At 44.8% G+C, this 22,609-nt stretch overlaps 2 long non-coding RNA genes across 2 annotated transcripts in view; one reads left to right on the top strand and one right to left on the bottom strand.

Annotated features, from left to right (window-relative positions):
- The window catches only part of LOC146891280 (uncharacterized), a 59,476-nt gene extending 46,398 nt beyond the window's left edge, over positions 1–13,078 (bottom strand). The window contains exon 1 of the long non-coding RNA XR_014997823.2: positions 12,947–13,078. This is a non-coding gene — a long non-coding RNA (uncharacterized LOC146891280). The remainder of the gene's footprint in view (positions 1–12,946) is intronic.
- A 3,251-nt stretch (positions 13,079–16,329) lies between these two features.
- LOC146891279 (uncharacterized) lies at positions 16,330–21,724 on the top strand. Its single transcript, XR_014997674.2, has 3 exons — positions 16,330–16,514; positions 16,655–16,740; positions 18,070–21,724. It is a non-coding gene; the product is annotated as an uncharacterized LOC146891279 (long non-coding RNA).
- Positions 21,725–22,609: the final 885 nt, after the last annotated feature.

The following is a 22,609-nucleotide window of genomic DNA, read 5'->3' as shown; positions in this document are numbered from 1 at the left end:
AAATGGATGGAAATAGAAAACGCTTTACTGAGCGAGGTAAGCCAGACCCGCAAAGAGGAACACGGTATGTAATCACTCATAAGTGGATTCTAGCCTTAATTAAAGGTCTTTGAGCCTATAATGTGTCATCCTAGAGAAGCTAAATGAGAAGATGAACCTGAAGAAAATCATATAGTTATCCTCCTGGATATTGGAAGTAGATAAGATTGTCAAGTAAACTTGGGTGCATGGGGGGGGTGGGAGGGTGGAAGTAAGGGGAGATGGTTAGAGAGAAGGAAGAGGGGGAGGATTGGGGATGGCTTGGGGGAATGGGATGGGGGGAGGGAGGAAGGATGGATATGGGAGCAGGGAGGTATATATCTCAACTAAGGGAGCCATTTTAGGGTTTGAAAAAGACTTGATTCTGGAGGGGTTCCCAGGCCCAAGGAGAGGTTCCCAGATTTTCCCTGGGCAGCAGAGGAGAGGGTGCCTGAACTGGCCTTGGCCCATAACCATACTGATGAATATTTTGCATATCACCTTAGAACCTTAATCTGGCAATGGATGGAGATAGAGACAGAGACAAACATTGGAACACTGGACTTAACTCTCTAGGTCCAAATGAGAAGCAGATGGAGGGAGAACGTGAGCAAGGAAGGCAGGATTAGAAGGAAACTTCATCTGACGATGGATGGAAATAGAGACAGAGACCCACATTGGAGCACTGGACTGAGCCCCCAAGGTCCAAATGAGGAGCAGAAGGAGGGAGAAAATGAAAAAGGAAGTCAGGACCGCGAGGGGTGCATTTACCCACTGATACAAGGGGACTGATCTAATGAGAGCTCACCAAGGCCAGCTGGACTGGGACTGAACAAGCATGTGATCAAACCGGATTCTCTGATTGTGGCTGACATGGGGGCTGACTGAGAAGCCATTGACAATGGCACTGGGTCTTGTTTCATCTGCATGTACTGGCTTTCTGGGATCCAGTCTGTTTGGATGCTCACCTTCCTAGACCTGGAGGGAGGGGGGAGGAACTTGAACTTTCCACAGGGCAGGAAACCCTGACTGCTCTTAGGACTGGAGAGGGAGTGGGAGGGAGGAGGAGAGGGAGTGGGGGGAATGGGAGGGTATTGGGAGAAGGGGAGGAAGTGGAAATTTTTATAAATAAATAGATAAATAAATAAATAAATAAATAAATAAATAAATAAATAAATAAGAGGCCCTGCTTTGTTGCTGAAGACTTGAACAGCCAGCACTGGGTACAAACCCCCGTCATAGGCAGACTCAACATTCCTAGAGCTGGATCAGGTAAATGTGGCTCCACCAGCATGAGGCTCTGCTTTCACAGAATCAAGCAGGGAGGAGCCAACCACCAACATGCCATGTACTAAGTGCAGCTGCACAGTGGTAGCCTAGCAGTTTGGAGAGGGCTCCAGACACACAGGAAGTCAGGTCCAGACAGAAAAGCTTTGAACGAATACAGTATGCTGAAAAATGTGCTTAGGTGCTGAAGAAAGAGAAGAAAATCGGTATAGACAGTCATAGAAAAAAATAGTTTAAAATAATAAAGTCTTTAAAGAGAGTAAGTAATGAAAAAATGAATAAGTCACATAAAGATGAGAAACACACTGGATGTCTGGATCCTGTATGGTTTTGTTGACTTGGAATTTTTTAAATTCTATTATATATAAAGCAATAGCAACTGAGAGACATTGTTTTATGGAAACTGCTAAATTAAACCAACCTATATATTTGAAGAATGCCTTAACATCAAAACGGAAATCAGAAAATATGTTGTGTTAGGAGAGAGGTTATGTCTTTGTTTCCACAGGAAACAAAAAATTCTAGTTCTCTTCAGAATGATAAAGATCAGATTTGATCAGGAAAGATCTCCTGAAAATCTTGGCAACAGACATAATTGAAAAATCAAGCAAACAAACAAAGCACACAAGACAGGTGATGCATATGTTGATCTCTCTGCATGGGAACAGCTCTGAGACTGGATGAGACATGATAAATCTTCTTGATTACAGTGTCCTTGTGACTTATTATTACATGCCATCCTTTCATATTGCCAAAATAGAGGTTTGGTTATGTAGTCCAAATGAACTTATAAAGTTGACAGATGCCTTTTACCTGCTCAGACATAGAACAGAAAATCATCTTTAGCTGGTTTGTGCACACTATACATTTCGTGCTTGTGTTAATGTAGGTATATATGTTACCTTTAAAAGTTTGTGTGTTTTCAGAAAAAAAGAGCCAGACATCAATGAAAACAAGTATCCCAGGTGATCCAGTCTCTCAAAATGCCTTTGTTGCAGTTTTCTCAAAATTCTGCATCCAGGACAACCTCAAAGCTGCTAGCCAAGATGGTCCAATCACACTCACTACTCCAGTTATGACTTCAGATAAGCTCTACACTTTCCCGTCACACAGAGAAAAAATGAAAATTATTATAGCCAGCTTTCCCACAATTTGACCATTATCCCAATTTTCTCAGGGTCCCCTAAAGATGCCAATACCTCCAGACAACAGGAAGCACCCTAGAGAATATGATGTCCACATTCCCAAGAGGTGGTGTGGATGTTTTTTGATCATTCAGTGGGATATGGTGCTACAAGCCATGAGGCAACTCAGCAGAGTCAAGAGTTTTGGTGGAGGTATAAGTGAAGATGCATGGCATATTAGAATTATTGCCTTGTGAATAAAGTGACTGATTTTTTGCTGTAGATTTTTAACTGTAACTGACTCCCCTCCTGTTACGAATTTAGGATTCATCTCCAGCAGTTCAGGACTATGAGCTATGTGTGAAGACAGTCACAGTCTAGAATCCTGCTTCCCACTATCAGGCCTTTGCTCATCTCTCTTATGTAAACATAGAGATCTGCCTTCCTGTGGTTATCTTTATGGACAGGCATTTGGTCAGCTTTTAGGGTGCAGGCAAAAGCATTCCATTTAAGACATTTCTAGGTATCTCAGGACATAGAATTACTATTTGCCCAAAACTGTTCATTCACAGCAGCTCACATACATAGAAAGAATAAGCATGCCTTGGCTTTACCTCACTTATACGTAAAAAAAGGGATGACCTAAAACTAACCTTGTATTAAAAGATTCCTAACTCTTCATGTCGCCTTCACCTCAGTTTACTGGCTAGTTTAGTTCAGGAGATTTACTACTTGTCCCTTACTCTCAGGAAAAATAATTAATCATATACCCATAGTCCAGAAAAGGATGAACCTCCACTGATGCCTCTGATAGGAATCAAGCTTAAGAACTTGCTAACACTTGACAAAAATGCTAATGGACCAAGGACCATAAACTTCCCTTATCTGTTTACATATTTTGCCTGGTTATCTATGCCTGCAAGGATTTTTGTATTGTTTTGTTTTGTTGGTTTTTTAGTTTTTTGAGACAGGGTTTCTCTATAGCTTTGGAGCTGTCCTGGTACTAGCTCTTGTAGACCAGGCTGGCCTCAAACTCACAGAGATCCGCCTGCCTCTGCCTGCCGGGTGCTGAGATTAAAATCATGCGCCACCACCCCTTGGCTGCCTGTAAGGTTTTGTGGGCCTGCAAAGCTCGGTAAGAACAAAGGAAATTAACAGAAGCAAAAGTATTTCAGAAATTAGCAGAGATAGGAAAATGAAAAAGAAAAAGAAGAAAAAGAATATAGCAGAGAATTGGAATTTAAATTAGGATTGAGACAAAAAATCAGAATTAAGAAATTATAGACAGGACAGAAAAATTAGAATAGAGTACAAGGAAGAGAGAACAATAAAGAGACATGGATAGAAAGAACGTGTTGTGAGAAGACTTCTTAACACCCAGATTGTAGTTCCTTTTGCTTCTTGCGGCATCTTTATTTTGAACCCTGAGAGGAAGTTTTAGAGCCTGGACCTTTAAGGTTTCCAATAGTATGGCTGTTTGTTATTGTTTGGGGGGTTGGTTACAAGTTGTTATTGGTCATGGTCAAGAAAAAAACTAAACAAAGGAGATTATATTTAGGGATCTCTTTCTAAAGAGAAAAAGGGAACATATTGTTAAACAGTATAGAAATGATAAGATGAAAGGGTGAACTGTTGAGTCTACTTTTGAACAACCACTGTCTCAAATATTTTACATTGGTATGGATTTTTGTATATTGATACAAATATAAGGCTATTTTTGTTACACTGTATATATATATATATATATATGTACATATGTATACATATGTATATATATATGTACATATGTATATATATTTCTACTTTTGCTTACGGTATTACACCTATGCAGCTCATTTTAAAATGTAATGTAAAGTTCTAGTCCTTAAAAGCTATTATTTTGGGGGCTGGAGAGATGGCTCAGAGGTTAAGAGCATTGCCTGCTCTTCCAAAGGTTCTGAGTTCAACTCCCAGCAACCACACGGTGGCTCACAACCATCTGTAATGGGGTCTGGTGCCCTCTTCTGGCCTGCAGGCATACATGCAGACAGAATATTGTATACATAATAAATAAATAAATATTTTTAAAAAGCTATTATTATGAACCAATTAGGATAATTAAGAAATGCAGGTTAGAAGTTAGTCATCTAAAACAATCAAACTTATACTCATGTTAAGTAAGTTTTCAAGATCATACAGAAATATATTTTAGATAGATAGATGGTGTTCAAACACTTCATACACAAAATACGACATTTTAAATGTTTTAATAACATAAGGCTTTTTATGACAGTAAGACATGTCTGTTCCTGGAAGCACCAGTTTATTTCAAAAAAGGATGATGGGCATTGAAGGATCTCTGTATGGGGTTTTCTTTCACTGTGTCAAAGCTATTGCATTGGGGAAAAAACTGCCTTTGCCTCAACTGCTGACAGTACGCTGTCCAATTTTGACAAGCAGGACATAAAAGAAGGTGACTGTCAAATTTGCCAAGACAAAGTAGGACAGTCCTTCAAAGTTCCTGCTTCACAGAAAACTCTGTCAGATTCTATATATTCTCTGTCAGATTCTATATATTCTAGGCATGTAGCCTGAAGGTGGATGCCCCAATATTACAGAGGAACTTTAGGTGACTGTCCAGGCAGCTAGCTGTTTCTGCCATTTCTATACTTTTGGAAATTGCTTGTTCTGCACTTCCTGTTTATTCAAGTAATATTATATACTTTGGGGCCTCTGAAAGGGATTGAAGACTAGATAGTATACAGTTTTCCTTGTTACTAAATGCAGAAAAAATATGTAAAGTTTATAGGTTGAAAAACATGAAAGCTTAAGTTGTTTATCTAAAAAGATGTTTTAAGGTCTAAAAATATATTTTTAAAATGACAAGTTATGATAGAAAATGGCTTAAGTATAAAACTTTAGATTCATCAAGATAGGATAGATAATAGAGCATTTTCTCTGAATATGCCAAATACAAATGGACTAGATATTGTGAATGTAATTCTTACCTGATAATTGTTCTTATTACATATAAGACATAATGCCACATGGCAGAGTGTAGATTAATGTAAATAGGTTAATTTAAGTTATAAGAGCTAGTTGACATAAACCAGTAAGTTATGGCTGAGTTTTCATAATTAATATAAGTCTCTGTGTTATTTGGGAACCGACTGGTGTACAGAGAAAGGCTCATTACTAATATTTACAAATGAGTGAATCCAGGGCTACAAGTAAGGAAGATGAGGCCAAATGAGTCAGATGTTTCTCAACCAATTTTTAATATATTTTTTTGGTTTCTTTTCCTATTGCTAGGTTAAGATACACTGACAAAAACAACAGAGGGAGAAAGAGTTTATGTTAATTCGTGTTCCAGATTACTGTCCAGCATTGTGGACAAGTCAAGGCATAAGAAACTTGAAGTAACTGGTCAAAGATCACTAAGTGCATGAATGCTAGTGTTCATGGGACACTCTCTACTTTACACAGTCCAGGAGTCACTGCCTAAGGAATGGTGTCACCCACAGTGGGTGGGGTCTCTCACCTCACTTAATAAAATCAAGATAGTCATGATATGCCCAGAGGTCCATTTCCAAGGTGATTCTAACTTCTGTCACATTGGCAATTAACATAAACCATTGCAGAGAGATGCTTTTGTACCTTCTAGCCTTAGGCCGGCACACTTAAAAATATAGTAACAGTGATAGCAGTGGTATTTAGCATTTTATTATTGTGACAAAATGCCTGAAAACGTCGATTTGTAACAAGAAAAAGTATTTTGGCTCATAGTCTCAACCATGATTTTCTAGCTCAGCTGCTTTTGTTTCTGTGTGGAGGCAGTACATCTTGACAGAAGTACTTGATGGACAAGGTTTGTTTGTCAGTGACAAGGGATGGGGCTGGGGTAGAGAGGAAAAGAGAGAGAGCAAACAAGCATTCCAGGGCCTCAATTTACCCTTTAAGGGTATGTCCTCAGGTACGCAACTTTTTCCAATCAGGCCTCATCTCCTAAAGGTCTTGCTACCTACCTTTGGTTCTAAGCCTTCAACACATGATTTGGAGGACACATCTAAGAAATAAACAATAACAAGACATAAATTGTTCTGCAAGCTTTCAGTGAGTCAGGACTTTCTTCTCTGAAAACGTTTTTCCTGGAAGTGGCTGGGGAAGTTGAAAGTGAAGCTGTTGTTTTTGTCTCTGGTGTCACTAGTCCATGCCCAACGTACACAAAAACTGTGGTGACTTTCTGGCTCTATTTGGGACTACTGAGTGGGCTCTGCCCATCTCATCTGCTGAGAAATGAAGGACTGAGGATTATGTATGCAGCTATAATCCTCAGAAGGGAAGAAAGAGGAGAGCTAGAGAAAGGGTTAGATTCTGAGTCTTGCTGCCTAGCCCCTGGATTTGGAGTAAGGTTGGGTGGAGAAAGAGCCACTCCCCACTTTTTCTGAACCCAGATGGTAGGTCCGTGAGAAACACTTAATTGCCCACAGAGAGGACATATAACTTTGGCAGAAGATGCAAGCTAATCAAAAGCAGCCCCCAGTCTCCCCACTTCTCCCTGCTGTAAATTCAGCTTGATGGGTACAAGGAGAAATTCTGGCACTCCCTGGGGCTCCTAGGGTCACCAGTCATGATGCCAGGCTCAATGATGGGATGTTCAGAAGCAACCCATAACTTTTCATTTGGAAGATGAGAAGTTCCAGTCTGCCATGACCAGGCTCCTCAGGAACTGCCACCTAGATATGCGTTCTTTAAGTCCATCCCGAAACCATTCTTCCTTTCAGGTCAACAGCCTGCATGCTGGGGATAACAAAAAAAGCGGGGCCGGGGGGGGGGGGGAGTGAAGAAGAGAGGATGGAAAGATGGTTTAGTTGATAACATGCTTGCCCTGTAAGCATCAGGACCAGATTCACAAAACTCACATAAGAAGCCAGGTGTGGTGACACACATCTGTAACCCTGGCAACTGAGGAGATGAAGACAGGCAGATCCCTAGAGTTTCCTAGTCAACCAGCCTGCCAAGCAATGAACTTGGGGTTCAGTAAAAGATCCTGTCTCCATAACAGGGGACACCTGACATTGACCTCTGGCTTCTACATACATATGCACACTTGCATGCACACACACACGCACACACTACACTACACTACACTACACAACAAAAGAAGAGTATCTAGGGACAACCCAGCCTTGGAGACACAAACAGATTAAGGTACCAGTGAAATACCTTAACTTTCATCATTCTCTGGGGTACCACTGTTCATAAAATACAAGTATGACCTCGGGAAAACCACAGAAACACTACAAGCCTTAGTACTGCCTACCTGACACAATGCTACACACGAATCTCTGAAATGCCAGGAGCTACTCAGGGATGGACAAATGGCAGTTCTTTTCTGTCCCCAGCTGATGGGGCCACTGAGACCAAATATTAGAATCTGCCTTGTAGCCCTCCTCTTCTCAGGCTGTTCTTCCAGCACTTTCTTCGCTCCTTAGCTGCCGCTACCTCTAGACTGTGTCACTTCCACAAGCCTTACTACTCCTTAAGATCCATTCTTCACTAACTGCTGATATATAACAAGAGCTTGAATTTGTCATTAGTGCAATTTCAAAATATATAGCATATGAAGATAGCATGACCATTCATAACACAGCGGCATATGAAGATTAGCCAGGTTGGTTGAGAGCAAGGACATTGAAGCCACAGTAGATTTGTAACACCAGATGGGCTTCTGAAACACATCCCATGTAAATTTTGAGCTTGAACAGAAAACCATATTTGGATGCGCTGTCTTATGAGATCCAACAGCTGAGAGGTGCTGGGAGAGCCCTCTAGACCTGCCCCTGGGGCTCTCGCTATTTTACTCTGCTAGCAGCGAGAGGTAGAAAAGAAATGAATTTAGAGGCCCCTCCCATCTCTCATAATATTCTGACTTCCCAATACCAAAACCTAATAGTTTTCATCCATTCTCTCAGCCTCTGTTAGCCACATTTACTCATTAGTGAGACAGATGTTTGAAGGCTGGACCAGTGGGAACGGGGTGAGAAGAAAAGAGCCCGTTCTTTCTGGCTAAGCCACTTACTTCCATGTTTTTTTTTATGTTAAAATGTCCCCACCCCACGCAAGTGTGGCATGAAGTTTTTCATCATACTCCAAAGGCAGTCACCAAGCCGAGGCTTCCTGGGACGTCTGTGTCAATGTTTAGGGCTCGGCTGTGATGGGGAACGAACTACATCATAGCCAGTCTGCATTGGAGTTCCGGGAGAGAGGTTCATTCCAGCCCCGGTTTCAAGTGCTGTGTGCTATCGGAGGTGATCCCGTCCAAAGAAAGTGTCCACTGCTTCCTTAACCGGAAATGTCAGTGCAACGAGAGCTCTCTAGGCTACCCAAGGAAATGTGAGAAATGTGAACAGCCACTGGGTGTCAGTGTGCAGAAAGACAGCAGGCTGGCGTCCCCAAGGGCACAAACACTCCAACGAACTTTGGCTTCAGGTACACACAGGTTCAGCCCTAGAGGAGAGCTGTCCACTTTCCCCACTCTGGCTGGTCCCCACACAGTAATTGAACTCCCGGGTTTGGCAGTCCCTTGCAGCTCTGCTCGGAAAGGTCCCTAGTGAAGCTTTTCCTGACTTGTTCAGCCGTCACCTTGTCTCTCCACTCTCCACAACTGGGGTTCTGACCCCGACAATGACAACTCCCAGACAGTGAGCACCCCCTCTCGGTCTCCTCATGAGGTCCCTGAAAGCAGAGGCAAGCTTTCTTCACCTCAACTTTCCAAGTTTCAACACAGGACTGCCCTGAGCCTACCATGTCATGTTTTAGTTGAACTCTTTCATGAATATATTTGATACAAACAACGTTACCCTTTACCCAGGCTGTGAGGATATTTGTGTGTGTGTGTGTGTGTGTTAGAAGCCAGAGGTCAGAGGTCAATGCTGGCTCTCTTCTTTTCTCACATTCCACCTTGCTTCTTTAGACATGGTCTCTCAGTGAACCTGAGGATCACCATTTGGGCTAGGCTGGCTATCAAATGAGCCCCAAATTTTACCATACAGGGGAGAGAGAGAGGGAGAGGAGAGAGAGAGAGAGAGAGAGAGAGAGAGAGAGAGAGAGAGAGAGCTGCAGTTAGACATGTGCCTTTGAGCCAGGCTTTTTCATGGGTTCTGGACTCTGAACTCAGTTCCCAGGCTCACACTTTTCTCACTGAGCCGTCTCCTTGTTGTTATGGTGTGTGTGTGTGTGTGTGTGTGTGTGTGTGTGTGTGTGTGTGTTTACTTTGGTCAGCAAACACTGCTTTGATGGAGCTCCCCACAAATATATAGAACAAATGAAACTAGAGCTACTTGAGCTGAGTGGGTGGAGGCACTGAGAATCTAGGGGGCTCTCTAAACATAGTTCTAAAAATAGCAACCTGGTTACTGTGTCCGGTCATCTCCATTTTAACCCCTGATCCCCCAAAAGTTGACTGCCTGGGAAAGACTACATTTCCAAGGGTGGGAGTGGTGTTCCCCTCTACCCGGCACTCTGTGGGTACTCGGTAGACACTTAACACCTTGGAGAGAAATGGAACTAAAATAATATTAGAAATTAAAAAATAATGGGCCTTGAAAAAAATAGCCTTTTTGAAGGTGATGAGAAGTGGTCTTTCTGGCTTTTCCACCAAAGAGATCACAGGAAGGTGACTAAGAAGGTCTGAGGATTGTCTCTGCCCTGGAGGACTTTAGAGTTAAGCCATTGTGGTCTCTGGATAAGAGGGAGGTGAGAATGACCAAGTAGTCAAGAGTCCCTACTTCAGAACTGAATGACTCAAAGCAGGAAGTAGCTCCAATGTGTCTGGCTGCCTCCCTGGGTTAACATGGAGCAGGAAAGGGCAGTAAGCCATGGCGACACTGAGAAGCCCCTGAAGACATTGTTGTGTCCAGTGAGGGAGGCTGTTGTCCTCGAGCACAGCGCTTCTCAACCTGTGGGTCATGACCCCTTTGACTGCCAAAGACAACTGGAAAACACAGATATTTACATTAATAGTAAAATTATAGTAACGAAGTAGCGGTGAAATAATTTTATGGTTGGGGGTCACCACAACTTGAAGAAATGTACTCAAGGGTTGTAGCATTAAGAAGGTTGAGAACCATGGTGCTAGCACCTCTCACAGACAGCTCATGCAGCTCCCCGACATATGTGTCTCTGTGTGTGTGTGTGTGTGTGTGTGTGTGCGCGTGCGCTCTGATGTCTCAGTGCCCTTAAAAACTTCCCTGCTCAACACAGCTGCTCCTTAAACCTACCCCCTCCTTCATAGTCAAGACCCCCAGAAAGCAGCCTGTGTCTTGCCTCCACTTCCTTCTCTGTCCCTCAGCTCACTGTGATGTGATTCAGGGCTCAAATGGTCCTTCAACTCTGTCCCCGACTCGGTAACACCGACGGCAGGGACACAGCCCCACGAACCAGTGCCGGCTTCTTGCTCAAAACGGTCTTGATCCGTCATGACTGCTCGCCTGGCGTGATTCCTCTTTCTTCAGCAGCATCTTCTCAGCTCCCTTTTTGGTTGGATCGTATGGAAGGCCTCCATCTTTTTATGTTTCCCCATCTCCTGCCCCTGAATCTCCTACTCTTGCTCGGTCCAGTCCTTCATGTTGTCATAACAGCGCCAGGCCCTTTCAGGCCTCTCCAGTTCCCAACCCTTAGGAAAATCCTACCAGTTCTGTCCACCCAAAGAACCCTAACCCACTCCTTCCTCCTGTCACTCTCTGGGTTGTCTCTCACCCTTGACCATGTCTGTCACTCGTCACTGCTATCATGCACGGTGCCATGGATCTGAACTATAACCTGCGTCACTTCATTGCCTCAATTTGAAATCTTCCGTGGTATCCGTTGCCTAAGAATAACACCCAAGCTCCTTGTCAAGCCATCTATCCACGGCTCTTCTCTTTGGATAAGGCCCAGCATCACCTGGCCTCTCTCTGTGTTTCTCTATCTGTTTCTTCCTGGATTCTTTAACTCAAATTCGGTTTTAGGAAAAGTTTTAATTTAAGGTCTGGGAATATGGCTCAACCAGTGGTATGCTTACAAGGCACCCAAAGTCTTCACGCACATGAGGACAAATGCACACATCTGCATACACGTGTACCTACATGAACATGTACAACACACACACACACACACATAGACACACGCGCGTGCGCGCTCCTGAATGCAGCCTCCTTTTATACCTGATAACTCCACGCATGCTTCTAAAGCAAGTTCCTTCCACTAGGGAGCTTTTTCTGACCTTTTCTTCTCTGACCAGGTGTCTCCCCAAGTTTTAAACAGCCACTGTGCATGCTTCCACCTCGGCAATAATGGACCTGTGTTGAAATTGCATACTTGCTGATCATTCTCATACACTATCGTCTGAGGATTTGTGGATTTCTTTAGGAAAGGAGCCTTTTAAAAAGTCTGTCTTCCTGTAGGAAACACAGAACTTGGAAGATGGTGTTTGAGAAAGGTGTGGAGCGTCCACACCCCCAACAGCACCGCTCTGATTTCCTTCTTAATTCGCACCATGCTGTGTGGGACTTTATTTTGAAAACCACCACTCTTTGGAGTACTATATGATACTCCTGGCACATCTGGCTTTTGTGTCCATAACTTGGCAACTAACACAGCTACTTTTTCCCAAAGTGCTTCCCATTTGGGTACCACCCACACATTCTTCTTTGATGCTGAAAATGAAGGCCGGGGCTTTGCTAACACATTTAATACAATGCACGTTAAAGAGGCCAAACACCTAGCAGTTGCTCTCTTTGTAGCAGAAAGCAAGGTTAGCACAACCCTTGGGAGTGTCCAGTGTCTGAGCGTCAGACACAGCCTTAACACAACCCTCAGACACACCCTTAACACAACCCTCAGACACATCCTTAGCACAACTCTCAGGCGTGACCAGTGTCTGAGCGTCAAACACAGCCTTTACAAGTAACTAAGGAAGTATCGCTGTCCTTGTTCTAGTCTGGAAATGGAGCGTTTATCCAGAGCATTTGCCCCTCTCTCCCCCACGTTTCAGAAGATGATGCCCTGCCCCAATGTAAATCACCTTCAAACCCATTGCTGCGTCCCCAGAGGCTGCTCCTGAGCTATGATGTTCTGATGTCCACAAAGCCCTGCTCTCCCTTCTTTAATGCCTCCACATGGGCAAGAAGTTTTGTGATTAACATAGAGATTGACTCTGGAGATCAACTCCTTTGTTCCACTACGGAGACGCATGTGGGCCTATAGAGCTAAAGCAACGTGGCTAAGATGGGTGAAATCAGCATCCTTTACTGTATGTGCTTTCTGTGCGCTACTTTAGGTAATCTTTGCAACAGTCCTATAGAGGTTTGTTAATTTTTACTCCTGGTTCAAAGCACTCAAAATGAAAGATGTTTGGTGCTTAACAACGTATTGGAATGCTCACAGATGGGACGAAAGCATGTCCAAAGTTACACGTCTGCCGAGCGCAAACAAGGGCTCCGTGTGCACTGCTTTGACTCAGGCACTGAGTAATGTCACCAAGCCCAGCCACTCACCTCTGCAAGGCTTCTTTCGATTGCCTCAAAATGTATTTTGTCTTCATTTCTGATGGCTTGAGGTGGTTATGTGTTCATTATGAAAAAAAAAAAAAAAGCCGCACCGTGCAAGTGAACGCCGCTTTTAAACATTCAGGCTCTTTATGCAGTTGAAGTTATCTGTACTGTGAATGTGAGTTCCCATGTATTGATGTTCTCAGAATAAGACTCACCTGTGTTGGAAAGGAACAGTCCAGACGAGAGCAAACACCACTTGTAATCAAGTGGAAAATTCCCCCATGGCTGCAGAGTTGACTTGGAAAGGGACTGACTGAGGGCAGCAGGGGAGTAAACTCTGTTTACTTCAACCAAACAGCTGCCATTTGTGAGCAGAACTCAGACACCTGTTGCTTGAGAAAGGAAATTTTCAGATCTGGCCTTGTAGGGTTATTGCTGATAAGGGCCGGCCATGACCAGCTTCCAAAACATGGTATCTGGGACGCAAAGTTTATCTCTGTTTGCTCTTTGTTATCTCTATGTGTGTGTTAGTGGAACACATAGCTGCGACTCCAGTGCAGGATTTATTCCCTTCTTCATTTCTGGGAGGCACACTGACCTGGGCGTGGCTCTTTTAGACAGTGAAAAAGGTGGGGGTGCGGGGACCCCCATCTGGTTCATCTCTTCCTGTGATCGGCCCAAGGAACCTTTCTCTGTTCATGGTGCATAGGTTCCTTAGCAAACAGCTTTTTGCATAAATGCCTAGCCTCATACCAAGAGTTACTATCCACAGCTTATGCTGGAGAGGATGTGGGGCAAAGGGAAAACTCCTGCATTGCTGGTGGGAGTGCAAACTGATACAGTCACTGTGGCTATCAGTACGGTGATTTCTCAGAAAATTAGGAAACAACCTTCCTCAAGACCTAGCAATATCACTATTGGGTATATACCCAAAGAATCCTCAATTATACCACAAGGACATGTGCTCAATTATGTTCATAGCAGCATTGCTTGTTATAGCCAGAACCTGGGAACAACCTAAAGGCCCCTCGATGAAAGAATGGGTAAAGAAGATGTGGTACATTTACACAACGGAGTACTACACAGAAAAATTTAATGGCATCTTGAAATTTGCAGGCAAATGAATGGATCTAGAAAATATCATTTTGAGTGAGGTAACCCAGACCCAGAAAGACAAATATTATATGTATTCACTCATAGTGGCTTTAAGACATAAAGCAAAGAAAACCAGCCTACAAATCACAATCCCAGAGAACCTAGACAACAAAGAGGACCCTAAGAGAGGCAAACATGAATCTAATCTACATGGGAAGTAGAAAAAGACAAGATCTCCTGAGTAAATTGGGAACATGGAGACCATGGGAGAGAGTAAAAGGGGAGGGGAGAGGAAGGAAGGGGAGACGAGAAAAATTATGGCTCAATAAAAACAATAAAGAGTTATTACCCAGTTGAATCCACTTTCTTAAAGGGCCACACTGACTGCACCCTCATGATCACTAGGTAGGGGCGTGGAGGAATGATTTCCTGCCTGGAGAGCCAGTCTCATCCGTGATGACTCTCTTACCCATAGATGGCACCCCATCCCCCAGATCTCTCCCAGCTCCAGACTGGGGTTCATTGACTCAGCAGGCGATATTGAGAGTCTTTACTTTTTATCCAAGCTCCTAGGTGAGGTAATCAACTGTCCTTGGTTACTTGGGACTGGAGAGCCTCCAAGGTTTGAGACATTTAGAGCTAAGCGTTTCAGAAGCTTTGGGCAAAAGGAGATGAGCTGGCCGGCCTGTTCCTGGATGACGGAGGTCACGGGTATTTGCAGACTGGCCCCCAGGCCAACCCAGTTTACTGCCTGTTTCTGCAAGTAGTTTTCCTGGAGCATGGTCATTGCCTTATCCTCAGACCGCGGCTACTTCCGTGCTACGGTAGCGGAGTCAAACCGCCCAGCAGAGCCCACAAGACTCAGGAGCGTGCTTTGTTCTTTCTTGAAAACATCACTAACTACAAAGAAAATCGCACAATCCACCTCTCCATCACGAGGCGCTGCCTTCTCCTCAACTTCACCTTTTCCATTGCCTGTCCTTACTCATGGTTCAAGGTACGCTTGGCTTTTGGTAGCTCTGAAGACGTGCCAAGAACCGCTCCTTTCATTTGCTTTTGTTTTGCTTCTGCTACTCGATCTGCTCACAATGCCTTCTCTCCGCTTTGCTTGGTTTTATTTCTTCGGTCCAATAGAACATAATGCAGGGAGGCCTCCCTCCAGGAAGTCTTTCCTGGCTCTGCCCCCACTCTGCATCCAGTCTGAATGTCGGAGCAGCCTCTGGGTCACATCTCCATCATGGACCTCGCCTCTCTCTGTGCTAGAATGGGCCATTTGCTGGGCAGCTGCTCCCAGCAGGCAGTGAGGTCTGTGAGAACACTCTAGCATATTGCATGTCTACTTCCGTCTTCTGGGACTGCCAGTGGGGAAGAAGGCCAGGAAATATCTGCTAAATTATGAATATATAAAATGAGGGTGAGAATTGCGCTAAGACATTGGTCTGTTCATCCTCCCTAGAATCTTTAGATTGAGAGTCCTAGCCAGGACTCATATCCTCCTTGCTTTTGGAAAGAGTGCTATTCTGTGTATGCTGGCTCCTGATAAACTGTGAAGCTACTCTTAGCCTAGTTAGCCATGGCCAGGAGTAGGGGACAAGATGGGTAATGTTCTGTTTCCCCCGGCATGGGACTGTATGGTGCATACCAACTGGGAGCAGTGGCTTTCAGTTTTCTGTGTCACCATAAGGAGTTGGGGGTGGGGCAGTATCTAGAGGGTATGAGGTGTTTCTTTTTCTGAAAATAATTTTTGTTTTCTTAGAAAACTCAAGGAAAAATATGGGAATCCCCTTTCCTCTTCTGTTTTTTTTTTTTTTTAATCCTTCCCCTGCCTCAAGACGGCTTGTGTCCAAATATGCCAGATGTGGTTATACTCAGAGGAAACCCAGTTACAGGTTTTATGGATCTAAGCTCATAGACTGGCTGTAGATCAGCAACGGCATCCAAAGTGTACTTGAAGCCAAGCTCATTTTCCAACGTTTTGGTTTTGTTTTTAGGGCAGTTTGGTGGGGGTGGAGATCTCTGCTGATTTTAAGCCTTTAGAAACCTTATCTCTCCTAAGAAATGCTTCCACTCTTCGGACTAATCATCTCGGCTGGACAGGGTGGGGAACATCTGCCAACCCAGACCTGGGAGATGAAGGCAGAAGAATTGTGGGTTTTAGGCAACTTGGACCACATATAGCGAGCTCAAGAATAGCCTGAACCATAGAGGAAGAGGAAGAGTTGGGGAGAGGGAGGAGGAGAGAGGAAAACAAAGAGGAGGAGGAGGAGGAGGGGGAGAGAGAGAGAGGAAGACTGCTAAGTGCATTCAGCTCCTAGCGCTGGATCCCTAATCCCATGGTTCTCTGGGAGTGGGCAAAGAGAAGCTGGGGAAGCTACGGTGAAGACCGGCCCAGCTGGCACCTGCTCTGGGGCAGGAGTTACTGGAACTTGGCACACAGACGCAGCTGGTGGCACTCCAGAGGAAGACTCCACACCAGGTGACTTTGCAGCTTGACCTCAATTGCCTGTGAGGAGGCTTGGCGAGAACTGGCAAACAGTCTTCGGGCTGCTGCCTGCCCTCTGAGACCTTTTGTTCCAATAGCGTTCAATAGTTAAATCCACCCCCTCCTCTCCATAGGGCATAAGACAGATGAAAAGAAAACCTGTCTGCAAAGACAAAGGTGTCCAGTTCCGGCAGGAAAGTCGCCAAATGTCCGACCCAGGGTAAGTTGTGAGATCATCCCAAGTTTCTGATCTGTCTGTAAAGTGGGCACAATAATACTTTATAGCCCAGAGAGGCAAAGATTAAACTTACCTACATATAGACATGCTTCTGAGGCTCCTGGCACATATTACAAACCTTAAGTCAGCCCCTGGATGGACAACAGAGTCAGGGGCCGTGTGGAGGTTAAACTCTACCTTGCTCTGGAGGGCATTGTTTGCCCAAAGGTCAATGTGCTGGACTCAGTTCACACCACCTTCCCCTAAACTCAAGAGTAGACTTGGTGGCTACTGATTCTCCTGACCCTGTTGGAAAATAGGAAAGAGGCAAACTCTAGGATCCAGGATTCAGCTCCAGATCTAGACCAACTGAGTGGGGAGGGGTAGGGTTCTTGGAGTCCCTTTTCAGTTGCCGATTCTCTCCTGAACTGTAAACTCATGTAAGGTGTCATTTCCAACAGGCTTCTGACTTGCCTGCTGACGCATCCCTAATCAGATCTCCAACCACATCTGTCAGCTAAACTAAGCATAGACAGGCCTGCTGCTGGCTACAAAGCCCTGGTGCATGTGCCATGTGAGCCCAAATTCATGTCCAAAACCTAGCTAGTGTTCTTCCAAATCCTACCCAGGCTCTTCTTCATGTGTTCTCAGTTTAAGTCTGTGATATCATGCCAGACAAAGCCAGGAAATCTGGAGCCGTTCTAGGCTGTTCCCTTCCTTCCCTACTTCATACCTAATTAGCCTTAAAGTTGTTTATTTCTTAATATGGCAAGTGTTTGTGGGCTTGCTATATGTAAAACAGTACCATGTGTGCTGGGTTAAAAAGTTAGTGAACAGTAGAAACACAGTCAGTGTCACGGCAAAGAGGCGGGCAAAAAATAGATCTGGAGAGCATCATGTAGGAAGAGCACAGGGTGTTTTAACAAGCATGTAAAGAGGTCCTGGTGTACGTGAAGAGGTCAAAGAATGGGTATTAGTTTGAGATCTTTTGATTACAAATATCCAGAACTGACTGCACACAAGGGACAGAGAAACTACCGAGAGGATGTGAAAGCAGCTCACGGAAGCAAGGAGGAACTGCTGAGTTGGCCTTTGAGAAACTCCCAGAGTGGATAGTGTGTTAGTCAATGTCCCCCTTGCTCTGACTAAAGAGCTGACAAGAGGCAACTGAATGGAGAAGGGGTTTGTTTCAGCTCACAGTTAATGGAATAGTCTATCATGTTGAAGAGGTCATAGAGGCAAGGGCTTGTGGTCACATGGCGTCCACGGCCAGGAAGCGGTGAGGCACAGATGCCCGTGTCACACTCATGTTCTCTTTCATGTTCATTTCAGGCCCTCAGCCCATGGGTAACCCCTCACAGGCATGCCTAGTGGCTGCTTAATTCAGATATTACCAATGTCGGACCCTGTCTGCCTTTGTCCCTCATCTCTGGGTTGGTGCCATTTTCTTCTACTTCTGACAAGATTTCTCTACTCGGAGACTTAATCCACAATCCAGAAACACTCTGTTCCAAGGACAAGTGGATCTCTGTTGTTTCCTGACAGGAAAATCTGGGAGAGGATTTAGATTAACAAGAAAGAAAGGTGTTTTGAAGCAGACCTAGCCGGGGTCAATGCATAACCCTGCAACCAGTGAAAGTCGGTGCCTACCCTGCAGCCAGTGGGGACACTGCACAACCTTGCAGCCAGTGAAGACACTGCATAACTCTGCAGCCAGTGAGGACACTGCATAACTCTGCAGCCAGTGAGGACACTGCACAGCTCTGCAGCCAGTGAGGACACTGCATAACCCTGCAGCCAGTGAGGACACTGCATAACCCTGCAGCCAGTGAAGACACTGCATAACCCTACAGCCAGTGAAGACACTGCATAACTCTGCAGCCAGTGAGGACACTGCATAACTCTGCAGCCAGTGAGGACACTGCATAACTCTGCAGCCAGTGAGGACACTGCATAACTCTGCAGCCAGTGAGGACACTGCATAACTCTGCAGCCAGTGAGGACACTGCACAACCCTGCAGCCAGTGAAGACACTGCATAACTCTGCAGCCAGTGAAGACACTGCATAACTCTGCAGCCAGTGAAGACACTGCATAACTCTGCAGTCAGTGAGGATGCTGCCTACCCTGCACCAGTGGGGACACTGCCTACCCTGCACCAGTGAGGACACTTCACAACCCTGCAGCCAATAAGGACACTGCCTAACCTGGCAGCCAGTGAGAACACTGTCTATCCCTACACCAGAGAGGACACTTTCTCACCCACATTCCTGATCTTCATCCCTGACATGTATATTACTGACTTCCCTTCCCAGATCCTGGATTGATTTTCTCACTTCATTCATCTGTTTGTTTGTATCCTCACAGAGCACATTTATATTTGAACCTCTGAATTCAACATTCAGCATTTTACCTGGGCTCTCTAGAGGCACAAGACCAATAAAAAAAAAGACTATGAGCGAAGTGGGGTATTTATTAGATTGGCATATATAATGCAGTCTAGGTAATTCAGCAACGCCTATCTTCTCACTGGACAAGTTAAGGACACAAGAGTTACTCAGTCTCTCTGAGGTCTAGGGACCTCAGCAGTCTAAATCTGGCCCTGAAGACCTTAACTCTTGGTGAACCATTGGTCTTCAGTCCACACTGAAAGGATAAAGAAGCTAGAGTCCAATTACAGTAGCAGTGGCGAGATTAGCCAGGGCTCTGGAGGAACAGAACTGATAGAATGAACATATGTTTATTAAAATGGATTGGTTGGAGTGACTTACAGGCTGTGGCCTGGCTAGTCCAACAGTTACTGTCTTCCTACAGGAAGGCCAAGAATCTGACAGTTGTTCAGTCCATGAGACCGGTCTTCGGTATACAATGGAATCCCAAAGAAATAGGCTCTGATACCAGAGAAGGGTTGTCTCAACAGCAGGGCAGGGTAGATTAAATTAACAACAAAAGTGAAGCCAAGAAGGAAAGAAGCAGAAACTTCCCTCTTTCATGGTCTTCTGTGTGAGTGGGCCAGGTATGACCCAGCCTTAGAAAGATTCTTACAACCTCCGATGGTCCAGTCAAGAAAAGTCCTTCACAGGTATGCCCAGCTGCTTGAGTTTCAGTTGATTCCAGATGTAGTCACATTGATCAGTCATCACAGTGGATCAAACTGATCCTCACGCAAGCCTAACAATGAGAGTTCAATCCCTAGGACCCACAGTGAAGGGAAAGAACTGACTCCTGAAAGCTGTCCTCTGACCTCCACATGCGTGATCTCACTCACATATAAACATCAAACACACAATCAAAAGGAGTGTAAGTTCTTAAGCGAACTTAGAGAAATGAGAGAAGGGAAATAAAAATTAGAAACAATTTTGATAGCCAGTAATGGTAAGACAAAATCAAAATACTGCTGAATGTTTAGTAAAATAATAATAATAATAATAATAATAATAATGGAGAAAACACAAAAGAGAAAGAAAGATTTTCAAGGATAAAAACATGAATAAACAAAATTAGATAAATATGAAAGGGGAATACAGTTAAAGCACAAGCACGTTTTTGAACAGTAGGATTAAGAGCTGCTACCAGTGGAGTAAAAAGGAAACCAAAAGGAAGTGAGAAGAAGTGTTGTTGGCATGGCTGCTTTCTAATTTTCAGAAATTAGAAACTGTCAAATGGACATGAGCTGTAACATAAACCCCAGCTCACTCTGTGGGCTCCCTTCTTTCTTGTGACAACCACTGGTGCTAAGCCTGCCCTGGACGGGCGTCAAGTGGCCGCCAGAATTGTCTTCATCTTAGCAGCTTGCTTTCTTTGCATACCAGAGGCCTCAGCTGGCCACGCTCTGTTTTTGCAATCACAGTCTGGGAAGGGTCTCCCACCCTTCCGGTATTCTCTGGTTTGTACGCCCAGTCATAGCTAATGCTCTAACTGGTGTGCAGAGTCCCCCCAGTGTTCTGGGATAGAGGAAGCAAATATAGCACTGAGACGGGTACAGGCAGAATTGCCTCCATGATTTCAAGACACGCTGAGCATTACATCACTTTGATGGCAGGGTGAAGCTGTCTACTGGAACTCAAGAGATCCTGTTCTCTGCAGCAGTGAACCTCATGACAGATCGGTGGCTTTAGCCGTGGATCCACCTAATGGCCTCAGACTTAGAACTATCAGTTAGTGGGGTTTGCCTCTAATCATCGAGCGTGGGCCTACCTCTCTCTGTGCTCTTCTCTGCCTGAGCCTCACCTCACACTGCTTGCTCTGCTTGGCTTGCCAGCATCCGGTCCTGATGCTGTCCATGACCACTCCCACCATGCACATCTCTCCGTCTCTCTCAGGGCTACGGAGGGTAGGCTTGCGGCTTGCTGACTTAGGATTGTTCACAGATCTCAGGGCTCCAGAGTAGATCAGTTTTAAACAATCGGTTCCCTCTTAGACGGCATCTGGCCACAGCCCGCTAAGTCAAGGGCGGTGACAAAAATGGAATTCCTTCTCTGCTGATGCAGCCCGCAAGTGGAGTCACTGTCTCACCAAAACCACAACTGCAGCGGAGGCTTAGAGAACCATGGCCTTGTCCTGTGGGTAGGACCGCCGGGCTCTTCACTTGAGGCTACCTGGCTTATCTTCTGGGTGAGACTGTGGCCCCTCTCCCTACTGGGCAGCCACACAGTTGGAGCTGTGCTCGGCATGGTTTATTTCTCTCTGCTGTGCCGCCCCTTCCGTTTACCCACACTTGTCAGCTGTCCTACCACCCCTTGGGGATTTCGAGAGCTCTTCCCATCTCTTTTCGGAGTAGTGTCTCCTCCTTCTTCCCCTGACTCATCTTCATCGCGTTGCACGAAGACAACGTTTAACACAGTCTTACCCAGAATTCCTCTCTAGAGACTTTGTAGTATAAATGTCGTATTTATGTACTATGTGATGTTCTGATTCTATAATAATAGTATGTTGGTTAATTTTGGTTCTTGACTGCATTGAATAACACCTAGAAAACTGGCAAAGCATACATGTGGGCATATTTGTGTTATTTATTGGGAAACGTGGCATGGGGATCAGCATGTTGGGTTGGTAAGACCCACTCAGAATTTGAATGACACCATCCAATACACTGGGGGGACTGGACAGTGTATTGGGGGAGCAGAAGAAAGTGCCTGAGTACACTGTCTTTCTTCAGCAGTAGAGTTGCTACTGCTGCTTCAGTTGCCTATAAATATCGGGCTCTGATTCATTCTCTTTGTTTCTGTCAGGCCCCTGTTTGGATGTCAAATGCGTCATGACCTTTCCTGGGGAGATGTGAAGATGCCAGGCAGGAAGCCAAAAACCACTTCCAGCCAAGTCTAGCTGCATGAACCAATGAATTGAGCTGGAGATACTTATGGGAGAATTAGTGGGGGATTACATAATGGCGTGACAAACCTATGCAAAGCTACACCATCAAAGAAGTACTCTGCTCATACCAACAGCTGGGGAGGTGTGGTGCCTTAGTCACTGTTGTGTTGCTGTGAAGAGACACCATGACCACAGTGACTCTTACAGAAGAAGGCATTTAATCAGGAGCTTGCTTAGCCGGTTTCACTATGATAACCCATTATCATAACGACAGGAAGCATGGTGTCATGCATTACAGACATGGCCCTGGAGAAGCAGCTGAGAGCTACATTCTATGCTGTAGGTAGGCAGAAAGAAAGAAAGAGAGACACTGGGCCTAGAGTGGACTTTAGAAACCTCAAAGCCCATTCCCAGTGACACACCTACTACAAGACCGCATCTAATCTTTCCCAAACAGTCTCCCAGCTGATGACTAAGTACTTAAATATATGGGCCTGTGAGAGCCATTCTTACTCAAACCTCCACATTTTGTGGGCATAGTGTGCCTTCCCATCCCTCCA

The sequence above is a fragment of the Myodes glareolus genome, chromosome 17, assembly GCF_982192425.1.
Source record: "Myodes glareolus chromosome 17, mMyoGla1.1, whole genome shotgun sequence".
Taxonomy (NCBI): domain Eukaryota; kingdom Metazoa; phylum Chordata; class Mammalia; order Rodentia; family Cricetidae; genus Myodes; species Myodes glareolus.
Note: the sequence above shows the minus strand (reverse complement) of the source record. Positions and strands in the feature narration are given on the sequence as shown.